At 41.6% G+C, this 13129-nt stretch overlaps 2 long non-coding RNA genes and 1 pseudogene across 2 annotated transcripts in view; 1 reads left to right on the top strand and 2 right to left on the bottom strand.

The window, feature by feature from the left end:
• Window positions 1–1725: 1725 nt before the first annotated feature.
• LOC120562493 lies at window positions 1726–7583 on the top strand (annotated as a pseudogene).
• On the bottom strand, window positions 5132–5626 carry LOC120562367. The gene is made up of 2 exons (XR_005639757.1): window positions 5455–5626; window positions 5132–5355 (listed from the first exon to the last, which is right to left on the bottom strand). It is a non-coding gene; the product is annotated as an uncharacterized LOC120562367 (long non-coding RNA).
• A 2693-nt stretch (window positions 7584–10276) lies between the features above and the next one.
• The window catches only part of LOC120562368, a 3910-nt gene continuing 1057 nt past the window's right edge, over window positions 10277–13129 (bottom strand). Inside the window, exons 2-3 of the long non-coding RNA XR_005639758.1 lie at window positions 12632–12681; window positions 10277–10797 (exon numbers count right to left, since the gene is read on the bottom strand). This is a non-coding gene — a long non-coding RNA (uncharacterized LOC120562368). The remainder of the gene's footprint in view (window positions 10798–12631; window positions 12682–13129) is intronic.

The following is a 13129-nucleotide window of genomic DNA, read 5'->3' as shown; positions in this document are numbered from 1 at the left end:
TTATTAAATCTTTACAATACAAACGGTACACTACAGAACAAACAATCAGTCATTAATACAGAAAAAATGGAGACTGGAGCTCACTTCCCGCGAGTCACGCTTGCTTTCCCCTTTGTTGTTTTCCTTCACCCAACCGTCCATTGCTGTCTTGCGTCCCCCAGTGACCGGGGCTTGTTTCCCGCGATTCGCGTCATCCAGAGACCGGGACTTCCGCGATTCGCGTCCCCCAGAGACCGGGGCTCATTTCCCGCGATTCGCGTCCTCCAAAGACCGGGGCTTCCGCACGTCGCGTCCCCCAGAGACCGGGGCTTGTTTCCCGCGATTCGCGTCCTCCATAGACCGGGGCTTCCGCGATTCGCGTCCCCCAAAGACGAGTAAGCCCTGACTGCAGTACGCAGATCGAGGAGTGGCTCAATGTGGGTGGAGCTAAACGTTTGACTCCGCCCACTTGCCCAATAGCTACCGGAAGTATGATGTTATGAAATAAATAAATAGTTAACGGGTAATTACCAGTAGGAGGCAGTAATGCAACGAATTGGATGCCAACTGCCGTAAAAGAAGAAGAAGAAGAAGAAGAAGAAGAAGAAGAAGAAGAAGGCCGCGGCTACCGGAAGAGGAAGAAAGTGTGTCAGTCTTGCGCGCTTTTTTGGCTAGAGGTAAGTTGCCGCTCTCTGTTCGTGTAAATTAGAAACTAATTTATGGAGAAACCACCAAGTTGATCATTAAAATTATTAATGCAAGCAACATGCAAAGGTCTCATGTTTATGTCAGTCGTGTAAATAATAACATGTAGGTAGTGGTAGGTGGTAGTTTTTTTGCAGTTTTCAAGTAGAAGTAGCCGTTAGACATGAAGCTTAGTGGCCGCAGCCTTTTCCAAAACTACTTCTACTCATAGTTGAGTAAGTATTTGAAAGAGTTACTCTTTTCCCAAAACATAATTTGCATTTTCCTTGGTTTAAATATAAATCAGCTCTAACAGAGTGGAGAGTGCACAAGAAGCACTTGTAAGCAGATACCAAGGCTCCAGCCCCCTCAACATTAAAGAGGGGAAAAAGCATGTTCATATTCAGACCTTGATATAGACACGTCATATCAATTAATAGATTGGAGAACATCTTACATACCATTAGCAGAGGATGCTGTTTGAAAAACTTTACTTGCAGAAAGTGTGTCTGGTGGGTCCTTGGTAAAATATGTTTTGTGAAACATTGAAAACTGATTTAAATTTTGCTTTTCCCCTCCAGATTTGCCTGTATATTTTATCTAGCTACATCGTACCACAGCTTGCACTGCACCACGACATTGCACCACATTGCACTACATAACACATACATAACAAAACCAACAGTTCTTTTAAGAACTTCTCTCTCTATCTATGTCTGTCTGTCTCAGGTAGGTTCACTGCAATGTGTTAAATCATATTTCAAATCCAGGTATATAAACACAGTAACTAATGTGCTGTATTTGTGTGTTTCTACCCTAGAGTATGGCTGAGAGAAATAAAGAAGGTAATCAATAAATCATTCACTTGCATTAGAGTATGATAAGGCATAATAACAGGATTTGAATATTAACGTTTAATGCATGGTAGCCTTAGTCTTTGCGTAGTGCATTACATTTTGATATTGGAATTCTGCATTGTCAAGCTACTTTGATTGACCGTGTGTGTGTGTGTGTGTGTGTGTGTGTGTGTGACAGGTGTCCCGCTGCAGTACCCCCCGCTACATGGAGCCCCACATGCTGGGCTGGAGGCCTCTCATGCTGTCCATGGTCAAGCCCAGGCTGATGTACTTCCTCTTCCCGAGGGAAATGTGGTAAAAAAAACTGTGAATTTCAATTGGTAAAAGTTATGTTCTAGCTGGGGTTTAAGTGATGCTTTGCCTTTTATGTCTGTTCTTTTCCCCTCTGATATATAGAGACACATTAGTATACTCTTGGATGGTGATACACCAACCATTAATAAATGCACCAACAGTGAACTTTTCCACTGTCCCTTCTGCAAATACGTGGGTGCAAAATGTATGGTTGACAACCATGTAAAAGGCCATTCTTCATTAAAACACAGAGGTGCTTATCTTACCTATTACACAAATTAATTAATTAGTATGTTTTCACAAGTATGAATCTTATTCACTTCATTCCTTTCTTACAGAATTCACAATGATCAAGTGTGGATTAAGTTGTCGGACGGCAACACATTTTCATTGTTGCTATTGTTCAGCAACAATTGTAAATCGATTGCAATTTTCAAGGCACTTACAAATACACCAGGAGGAGGAGCATGCTGAAGCCCCTGCACAGCACAATGTGGCCCCTGCTCAGCACCCATTGGCCCCTGCTCGGCACCCAGAGGCCCCTGCTAGGCACCCACTGGCCCCCGCTCACCACCCAGAGGCCCCCACTAGGCACCCAGAGGCCCCCGCTAGGCACCCACTGGCCCCCCTCACCACCCAGAGGCCCCCGCTCACCACCCATTGGCCCCCGCTCACCACCCAGAGGCCCCCGCTCATCACCCATTGGCTCCTGCAGAGTGTTCCGAGGCCACTAAAGCATCAATTGAACAAAATAAATTCAGTTGTCCTCATTGCAAAGTGATTTTAAACAAAAAAAAATTCAAAACACACTGCAGGAGAAAACACACCTACCTGTGTCGAAGGACAGATTTTTGGCCTGTCAGTGTGTCGATGGTACACATGGTGTGTTTGCAGTTGAGAAATCTTTTTCTGGTCCTGCAACACCCATACATGTCATAAAGAATACTTGGGGACCAACACAGAAGATCATGTGTGAGGTCGACCAGTGTCGTTTGAATGCTGACTTTGCTCAAAGGAGCGGGATGTTGCCTTTCGAGTGCCACCACATACAATCTTTATTGTATTGCGCACGCACTGACAGTCTAACTGTGACACTAACCGGTGAGGCCTTGGAAACAATGGTGAACAATAAATGGTTTGGTGTGGAGCGTAAAGCCAGCCTCTTGCGTTTGCAACAAAATGCTGATGCAGAGGGTGTGCCTCTGTCTGTGCAACTGACTGTGGGTGGTCCACCATTCAAATTTCACATCTCTGTTTATGAACAAAAGGTTACCTATTACAGTAGGTTGGGAAGAGTGATTGTGTCATATGACTCAAAGCAAAACAACTGGCATTGTCCCTGCTCTAAAGCGAGACAGTCTTGTATTCATAAAGCGGTTGCTAAATGGCATCTGTTTGTCACAAAGAGGGAGCTATTTAAGAAGGTGAAGAGCGCAGAGGCAGAGACACTCAATCCTACCCAGATCACCACAGTCCAAAATGTCAGCAACTCTAAAGAGGACAGTTATCCACCAGATGACAAACAAATTGCGAGAATGCTTCAATACCTCCTCACCAACAAAAAGCTCCCAGCAGATATACCCCAGGCTCTCATAGAGCAGTCAAGAGAGGGAAGAACACAGGACAGCTTTCCTAAGCACCTTATCTCCAGAGAAACAAAGTGTGTAGAATGTGAATACACACTTTGTGAACAACTGATAACATCGAAAGGCAAGATCCTGACTAGCACAGGTGTAGTTGAAGGTTGGTACCATCACAGGTCTTTCTTTTGTCTTCTTATCAGTTAGTGGGTTACATAATTTATATGTACTGTACATGAGAAACAGAAATAGTATTTCCACTAATCCCAAATGACATGCAAGCAATAACCATGATCTTTGGTTGGACTGTGTTTTTAGGAATATCAACATACAGGAAATCATGCCTGAACTGTGGCATGATTTACAGATACCAGGAGTGGGAGGAGGGTATCCACAACTTCGATGACCACATCATCCTGTCTCTGCACTTGTGCCTGATGGTCAGGAATGCACTACAGGTACTCACTCTCTCTCTCACACACACACACACACACACACACACACACACACACACACACACACACACTAATAATAATAATAATATATTTATCCTTGCTTGTTCATCCTTTATTATAATGTATTCATTACAGATAATTACTGTAAAATAAATGACAATTGAAGATGCAACTGTAACAAAATACATTACTTTTATTTCGAACTGTTATAACCTTGGAATGCTCCTGTTTCTCATAATTTTACAGACCCATACTGCTATCAGTAAAGTAATAGAAATCATCGAGACAACAGAGAAGGTGTCCTTTCCAAACAAAGAAAGAGTGCTACAGGCATACCTTCACTTTGAGGCCCTTACCAACCATGACTACACATACAGTTGTGTGTCATGTGGATACAGCCCAGCGGTTGTCGTAATGGACCTCCACAAAAAAGGCGTTTTTAATATGCCAGGTGAGTTTTATAAGGTATTATTTCAAATATTGGGGGGGAGCAGCTCCAGCAGGGGGCCCCAAACTTCCCTTTCCCGGGCAACATTAACCAGCTCCGACTGGGGGATCCCGAGGCGTTCCCAGGCCAGGTTGGAGATATAATCCCTCCACCTAGTCCTGGGTCTTCCCCAAGGCCTCCTCCCAGCTGGACGTGCCTGGAACACCTCCCTAGGGAGGCGCCCAGGGGGCATCCTCACCAGATGCCCGAACCACCTCAACTGGCTCCTTTTCGGCGGAAAGGAGCAGCTCTACTCTCGAGCTCCTCACGGATGACTGAGCTTCTCACCCTATCTCTAAGGGAGTCGCCAGCCACCCTCCTGAGGAAACCCATTTCGGCCGCTTGTACCCTGGATCTCGTTCTTTCGGTCATGACCCAGCCTTCATGACCATAGGTGAGGGTAGGAACGAAAACTGACCGGTAGATCGAGAGCTTTGCCTTCTGGCTCAGCTCTCTATCTATGGAGTGTTTTTGTTTTTTTTGTAATTGAGCTATGAATAACAAACTATTGTTTTAACAGTGAGTGAAATCCCAAGTCCACCTGATAATTACGATGGCTATGTGGACATAAACCAGTTCTGGTACGCTGTGGCCACAGAAATTATCAGTCGGGGATTAATTCCATGTAAGTCTTGTCAAAACACAGAACAGCTTAAGAACAGTTGGAGAGAGAGTTAAGTGTATTAATATGTGTTTAATGTTGTGATAATAATAGCTAATACTCATCACATTTGTTCACAAAGTGTTAGGCTCTAGTCGGACCCAGGACTGAGAACAGGCACACAAACACAGATGAGCGGTTAGCAGTGTTTTATTGGACACAATGTGGATAGTGCAGGAGGGAATGGCCAGGAGAGCAGCTCCAGGTGGAGTCGAAGCTGGAGATCAGACGGCGGGTGTGTGGCCAGGCAGCGAAGACGAGAGCTGGGTGGAAAGGCTGGTTGAGAACGGAGTTGCGAGGTGAGCAGGCAGCGAGGAGGCAGATGAGAACCGAAAAGCAGCAGGTCCAGAGGCGGGATCTGAACAGAGATGGGAAGCGTGAGACAAGCACAAAGGAGGCAACAGGTATGCTAGAAACAGGACTGAATACTCTCGAGCACAGAGTGGAGCCACGTTACCACAGGAATGGTTGCAACGAACTGGCGCTGAAGAGGTGAACAGCCCGGGTAGATAACTGTTGGTTGAGTACTGGAATGAGCTGCAGCTGGCTGGAGCAGAGCAGGTGAGAGTGGCCACGCCCCTTGACCTAGATCCTCTTGAGTGACATGTAGACAGACACAGACAACACACACACACAAGGGAAAGGGGAGCAGGAAAACAGGCTGGGACAGGGTGGCAGACACTGACCCATAACACAAAGATGGTCGGAAGAACCCTTTTGTTGTGCCCCCGAGCTGGGAACTGGGCCCCCTGGATTGGCCCACACACCCGGAGGTCAAATTCTGTGTTGAACACAGAATTTGAAAAAATGCAAAGCCCCAAAACGGCAAATGATGGGGATGAAAAATGAATGAGGAGTGCCTCACGGATGAGCTTGTGAACTTGAAGGTGAATTAGTTGATGAAATATGCAAAATCCACTTCTATGTGGTAAAAGAATATGTCTGCTATATTAACAATATCAATATTATTAATATGCAATATTCATTGCATTTTCACAACAGGTACAGGAGGTCAGGGCACTGTGCAAACAGTGTGGCGTGGACGACAAAGGGTCAAAGGTGGATCTTGTCATGAGACTGTCTGAGAAAATGTCTAATAGAGTCACCTACAACAAGGTGTTTGAGAAAGTGTGGGGAGCCTCTGGTAAGTGAAATGATATGGAATGTTGAAGATAATTCCACTTTGTTATACGTTGTTGTGTTAAAGAAATTACAGTATTATTATGTAGTAGGTTAGCTATACATGCTCGTAATGTCAGTTATTATGGTTTCTTTTCTGTTTCACAGGTGGTTGGGCAGTTATCACTTGCCCATGTGGGGTTGTGTATTCAGTCAAATTTAACCTTAGAGCAGAGAGTCCACGTGACTTTGTGGATCTCTTGCTGTCCTGGAAACACTTTCCCAATGTGTCAGTTTACGATTATGCCAGGGGGCTGGCACAGCATGCCAACCGCAGGCAGCCAGGAATCTTTGCCCCTTTTCAAGGAAGGTTACTGGGTCCCACCCTAGAGAATATTAAGCAGGCCTCAGAGAGAAAGGTTCATGTCAACATGCCTTGGCTGACATTTCCAAAGATGCCAGCTGACAAAGATGGTCACCCTCTCACTGGGTCCTCACAGCATTTTGCTTTGAATGATGTGTTCCACCAGGGAAACAGCAAAGACCAGAGTGAGGTTCTGCGAAAGCTGGAGCTTGTGCCTGAACTTGCTGGTCTTTTTAACAGCCACTGTGCGGAGCAGCTGTTTTCAGGGATGAGAAAGAACAATTATTTTTTGAATCTGACAACCCCATCAACACACATATTTCTACAACGAAACATTCTCCATCATTGCAAGGAACCAAAAAATTAAAGATCAGTACAGCAAGATTGTTCCTCCAGATGTTGCAATGCAGTGTGACAGCCATGGAAGAGTTGTCTTAGGTATGATTATGAATATTTATGCACATTTGTTGTCTTCATCTACTTTAGACAATAATGTATAGCATTTTTCCCTATAGCTCACTCCCCATCAGCTGCAATGTCAGCAGGGTCATCTGGCAAAGAACAAGACGAGTCTCAAGAGTGTGAGTCATTGCTCTATTTTACACATCATTCAAAGGAGAAATGTGACAGTTTACACTTAATTTTATTTTTCTGTTGTTGCTTTTTACACTAGTAAATGATGACAGTGAGCAGAGACCTCATGGAGACTTCACTAGTCTCCACAAGTTATCAGCACACAGAGCATGCTGGGGACAGGAACTCCAAGACAGCCAGGACCAACTGGTAAAGTCAACCATTGTGGCACTGTGGTTATTATAATCATACATGTATAGACTTTGGTTTTCTTCCACTAGCTGTCTCATGTCTTGGATGAGACCAAAAGTCACACTCAGCATCTTGCAATGGTGAATAACATCATCCTGACGCGCTTTGACTTTTGGACTCTGGGTTTGCAGCGGGACATGGAGGGAATGGTAGGCATAGAGAATGTGCTGTGCTGATATGGTTTATGTAATATTTTTCAAAATCTTTCATTAATTTGTGTTTATGTGTTCTGTTAGATCCTGAACTGTTGCCTCAAAGTGATTGAGAAGGTAGTGTAGCTCTTGTGAGATATTTAATTAAAATGGATTGGATAGTGAAGTTCAATTGTCAATACATTTTTACAGTAAGAGATTTAGCAAACTATCTCTGTTACAGAGAGTAGAGAACGTGTTTGCTGCAGACAGCTATATCATTTCCTCTTGGTTCCCACCATCATCAAGGAACCCCATGGATCACCTGCCGGTAATTTGTTTAAAGGTTTTGCTTTATTGAGTGAAGTTTGAGCATTTAATATTCAGCTATTGATGTCTTTTTACAGGACAATGCAGCCAGTCTACAGTGGATTCTTCTCCCAGTGTTCGTACCTGGACATTGGATACTCTGTGTAAATACCTTTTTATATTTTCTTCTACTTTTCCTGCTGCATTGACGTTTAAGAATGTGCTGCCTGATTTCCGCCTCCAGATGGCGCCCGCACGGAGTCAAACATTTAGCTCCGCCCACATTTAGCCCAACCCCGATCTGCGTACTGCAGTCAGGTGCAATTGCCTTTTTCAACAAGAAGTGTGTGTGTGTGTGTTTCTGTGTTTGTGAGGGTGTGAGTGAGTGTGTGTGTTTATCTGTATGTGAGTGTGCGTGTGCGTGTGTGACAGACGCTTACCTTGGAGAAAACACAAGACCTTCAAGCCCTGAAGAATTTAAGGAGAAAACACAAGACTTTCACCCAGGAAACAGGTGTTCATGTCCTGAAGAAGTTAAGGAGAAAACACAAGACTTTCCCCCAGGAAACAGGTGTTCATGTCCTGAAGAAGTTAAGGAGAAAACACAAGACTTTCACCCAGGAAACAGGTGTTTATGTCCTGAAGCAGTTAAGTTAACATCTCTTTTTAATCCCCCATTTGCTGCTCCATCAGGAACCTTATTCCCTTCTATCCCCAAATGGGCCCCCACAGGAACCCCACTAACTCTCCCACCTGCTCCAACCTTTCCCTCCCCCAGTGTCATCAGACCTTATGCAGAGTCTGAGTACATCACCTCTCTCCGTGGTTTCACCTTCTCTACCACTGCAGAGCCCATATTACAGCCTGCAACTCTGTTGTATGTACTGACCCCCCTCAGGCAGTCTCTTACATGTTATTACCCCCACATCTGGGCTGGAAAATGTAGACCCCGACTTCACAGTTTTCAGCTCTTGATTCTCGTCTGTGTAAATTTGGAGTTACTGGCAGAAAGCAGTACTTGCATACATACAGTAGATATAAAACAATAATGTCTAAACCAGGGAGGTCAAACTCAACTTCCCTGAGGGCCAACACTGGAAGCTGAGAATCCCATCCAGAGACAGACATGTAGAGGTTACTAACATGCTTTTATTTAGAAAAAGTCAAATATTTTCTATTGTCTTCTTACTTACAGTTTGGTCGGAAATAATGCCCTAAAAAAGTTCCTTATCATCAGAGTTTAGCAAATCAAGCAAAACAAAGATAACATTTTTCAAAGTCCCAGTAGACTCCCAGCAACCTGTTATCAGCCGGAACCTCAAACTCTCGGCTTCTCAAAGTCGGCAAATCTGCCAAAATCTGCTCTCAGTGTCGTGTAGTTGCAGTTTGAAAAACTGTTTCCAGTCTTTTTGTTTTGTTGGACAACTAGGCAGGCCAAAACTGATTCTGAACCTAAGCTGATATTCGGGCCGGATCAAAACCTGCGAGTGAGCCGGGTTCAGACCCGGGCCCCCTTCCGTAATGAATGAATGAAAATAGTGTAAATAAACAACTTGTTATTCTTTAAATGAACGGCTTCATTGTTTGAAGGAAGTGGAATTTAACTAAGTACATTTACTTAAATTTGAGGTACTGGTTCTCAGAGGAACATATTGTACTTTTTACTCCACTACATTAATCTGACAGCTGGGTAAAGATTTATTTTTCTTTCTTTAAATCAGCAGAAAAATGTACAGAGTTTGGTTGGTGGAGGAATCAGGAGGTTTTGATGAGAATAGATTTGATGTAAAAGATTTCCCCAAAACCAGAGGTGGAAAGTAACTAAGTACATTTACTCAAGTACTGTACTTAAGAACACACTTAATAGTACTTGTACTTGAGTATTTCCAGGACTTTACTGCACCACATTTATCAGTCACCAGACAAATTCTGTGCAATTTTATTGTGTATAGCTGACATGTATTTAAGTAACACCACAAAAAGTCTCATTTTATTTATTCATTCATGTATGTTCTGTACATTTTATCACAACTATAGATACATTACTCTGCTTTCAGTTATATTACATGTTTTTGTTTCCATTAAAGCTTACATATTTAGTCAAAAGATACTAATTTAGGCTGAATATAAGCAATATATATTTCCCTCTGAGATGTAGCGGAAATACTCAAGGAAAGTACAAGTACCCCTAAATGTGTCGACTACTTAACTTGCAAGAAAGTTTCTTGTTTTGTTTTTGTGGAAATTAGTCTTTTCTTTTCATAAAACTTTATACTTTTACTCCACTTCACAAAGTCTCTTTGTTGTTACATAACCGGACTACATTATGAATGAGTGAACATGACGACATTAAAAACAGACCCAGAGTTAGAAATATGTTTTATTCAACAGGAGACACAAATTACTCTGATTCATCAGGTAGTAACAGATTACTCTGATTCATCAGGTAGTAACAGATTACTCTGGTTCATCAGATAGTAACAGATTACTCTGATTCATCAGGTAGTAACAGATTACTCTGATTCATCAGATAGTAACAGATTACTCTGATTCATCAGGTAGTAACAGATTACCCAGATATTGGAGGGATAACAGGTGGTGGTTGAACCTTTTCACTACCTTCAATGTGAAAAGGTTCATTGTTGTTGTCACATTTGACTATAAGTCTCCTGTCGGTATAAGCTGTACCTGTGTACTTACAGTTGGGATACCTGGAAACTCTATCCCAAATACATTCAATAATTGGGTAAATTTCGTTGCTAATTCTAAGACTGGGGTTTTGTTTCCACACCTCCCCTCCTTCTCTACTACGACAGATTGTTCCGGTGGAATACGCATTGTTACCATTCAAGAAGGTATTGGTACTCTTGCAGACTTTGTTTTCCTCATTGATTTTTCTTTCTTTTATCACATCGGTACATTGGGCAGCAGTCATCTTATGGTAGGTGTGCCTAGCATCAAAGGACTGAGCATCTGAAGGTTATGGTCCCAGGAACATCAGAGCAGCAGAGATCAGCAGAACACCAGCAAAGATAGAGATCTTCATGTTGATCTGAAGAACACAGAGTTATAAAAGCTGTTAGAGACTTTACTCTGACATATCTAACATCTCTTTATATTATCATATAAAAGCTGTTAGAGACTTTACTCTGACATATCTACCATCTCTTTATATTATCATATAAAAGCTGTTAGAGACTTTACTCTGACATATCTAACATCTCTTTATATTATCATATAAAAGCTGTTAGAGACTTTACTCTGACATATCCAACATCTCTTTATATTATCATATAAAAGCTGTTAGAGACTTTACTCTGACATATCTACCATCTCTTTATATTATCATATAAAAGCTGTTAGAGACTTTACTCTGACATATCTAACATCTCTTTATATTATCATATAAAAGCTGTTAGAGACTTTACTCTGACATATCTAACATCTCTTTATATTATCATATAAAAGCTGTTAGAGACTTTACTCTGACATATCTAACATCTCTTTATATTATCATATAAAAGCTGTTAGAGACTTTACTCTGACATATCTAACATCTCTTTATATTATCATATAAAAGCTGTTAGAGACTTTACTCTGACATATCTACCATCTCTTTATATTATCATATAAAAGCTGTTAGAGACTTTACTCTGACATATCTACCCTCTCTTTATATTATCATATAAAAGCTGTAAGAGACTTTACTCTGACATATCTAACATTACATCACATGTAACTTCAAGCTTCTTTTGGAAATGTAGAAATCTGAAAATGGTTAAAAAAAGGACAACAAAAACAATGGAAAAAGCAACCAGAACTGTGGAAAAAAATGCCTTAAATTTCTAAAACTACATTTAACTTCACATATCAAAAAAGTGACAAAATGTAAAAAAAAAAAATAATAAAAAATAATAAAAATTGAAAATAAAATTAAAAATATAATTGAAAATAAAATTGAAAATGCAACCAAAACGTTAAAATGAAGAAGGTGAGAAAATGGAGTCTGGTGGACATATGCTGGCTCTATACACGCTAAAAGTCCTGATTATTTACATGGAGTCTGGTGGAGATATACTGGATCTATACACGCTAAAAGTCCTGATTATTTACATGGAGTCTGGTGGAGATATGCTGGCTCTATACACGCTAAAATTCCTGATTATTTACATGGAGTCTGGTGGACATATGCTGGCTCTATACACGCTAAAAGTCCTGATTATTAACATGGAGTCTGGTGGAGATATGCTGGCTCTATACACCTAAAAGTCCTGATTATTTACATGGAGTCTGGTGGAGATATGCTGGCTCCATACACGCAAAAAGTCCTGATTATTTACATGGAGTCTGGTGGAGATATGCTGGCTCTATACCGCTTAAAAGTCCTGATTATTTACATGGAGTCTGGTGGAGATATGCTGGCTCTATATACCCGAAAAGTCCTGATTATTTGCATGGAGTCTGGTGTATTTGGTGATAGTGATTTCGGGGCTGTTTCATGTTAAACTAAAAGGATCTTACTATTTAACTAAAAGGTCTATCTCTGTAGGGATCCATCCCATAATGTTCTCAGACACTTAGAATAATAATCTGAGTCTGTCAGCAGCAACAACAGAACTTTTACTGGACAGGAAACCAGATTTGGCTTTTTTCTGTTAACTCCTTACCTACCATGTTTTTAGTTTTATGAATGGAGTTCTGCAAAACTCATAAATAAACATCCTGATGCAGCTAGAATATGGCAGACAGAGAAATGTTTGAGACCATCAAACTGAAAATAAAAACTAACCTTTTGTGTTTTCGTCTTAGCAGCTGAAACAGAATCTAAACCAATCAGAGAAGTTTAAATGTGTTAAAGAGAGAATAATAATCTAAAGTATATTTACCTGAATGACAGGAGAGAGATGAGTTCTAGAGTCAGCAGTAGGAGAGATACCTGGAATATCACATGTTATTACATGGCTTGGTTAAATTCTAATGTAGAATGCGGTCTGTTATTTCTTGATAACAGACCGCTGCTAAGGATAACACACTGTTGCCATGCAAAAGCAGAGCGTTGCCATGGACGCAGTTCTGTTCACTCTGGAGGACAGCTATCAATCAATCCGCTGAAAGAAGTCTGGATAATTTAGCCGATCAGCTGTGGCAAAAAGTGGGGAAACGTGGAGCAACTTCTGTCCTCCAAGCAATGACAGCAGATCTGATGAGCGTCTATCACTAGCATCTTTCTATACCGTCTATGATCGCTAGCTACGCAGTAACAGCCGTAGGGACAACAACGCTAATTAGTTAGCTTACATTGCAACTTGTTTAACGTTAACTTACAGGTGTGTCAACATGCAGCGGCTCTGCAAAAAGGAAACAAGATGAATGAGGACATAAAC

Source organism: Perca fluviatilis, chromosome 7 (genome assembly GCF_010015445.1).
Source record: "Perca fluviatilis chromosome 7, GENO_Pfluv_1.0, whole genome shotgun sequence".
NCBI classification, from domain to species: Eukaryota; Metazoa; Chordata; class Actinopteri; order Perciformes; family Percidae; genus Perca; species Perca fluviatilis.
Note: the sequence above shows the minus strand (reverse complement) of the source record. Positions and strands in the feature narration are given on the sequence as shown.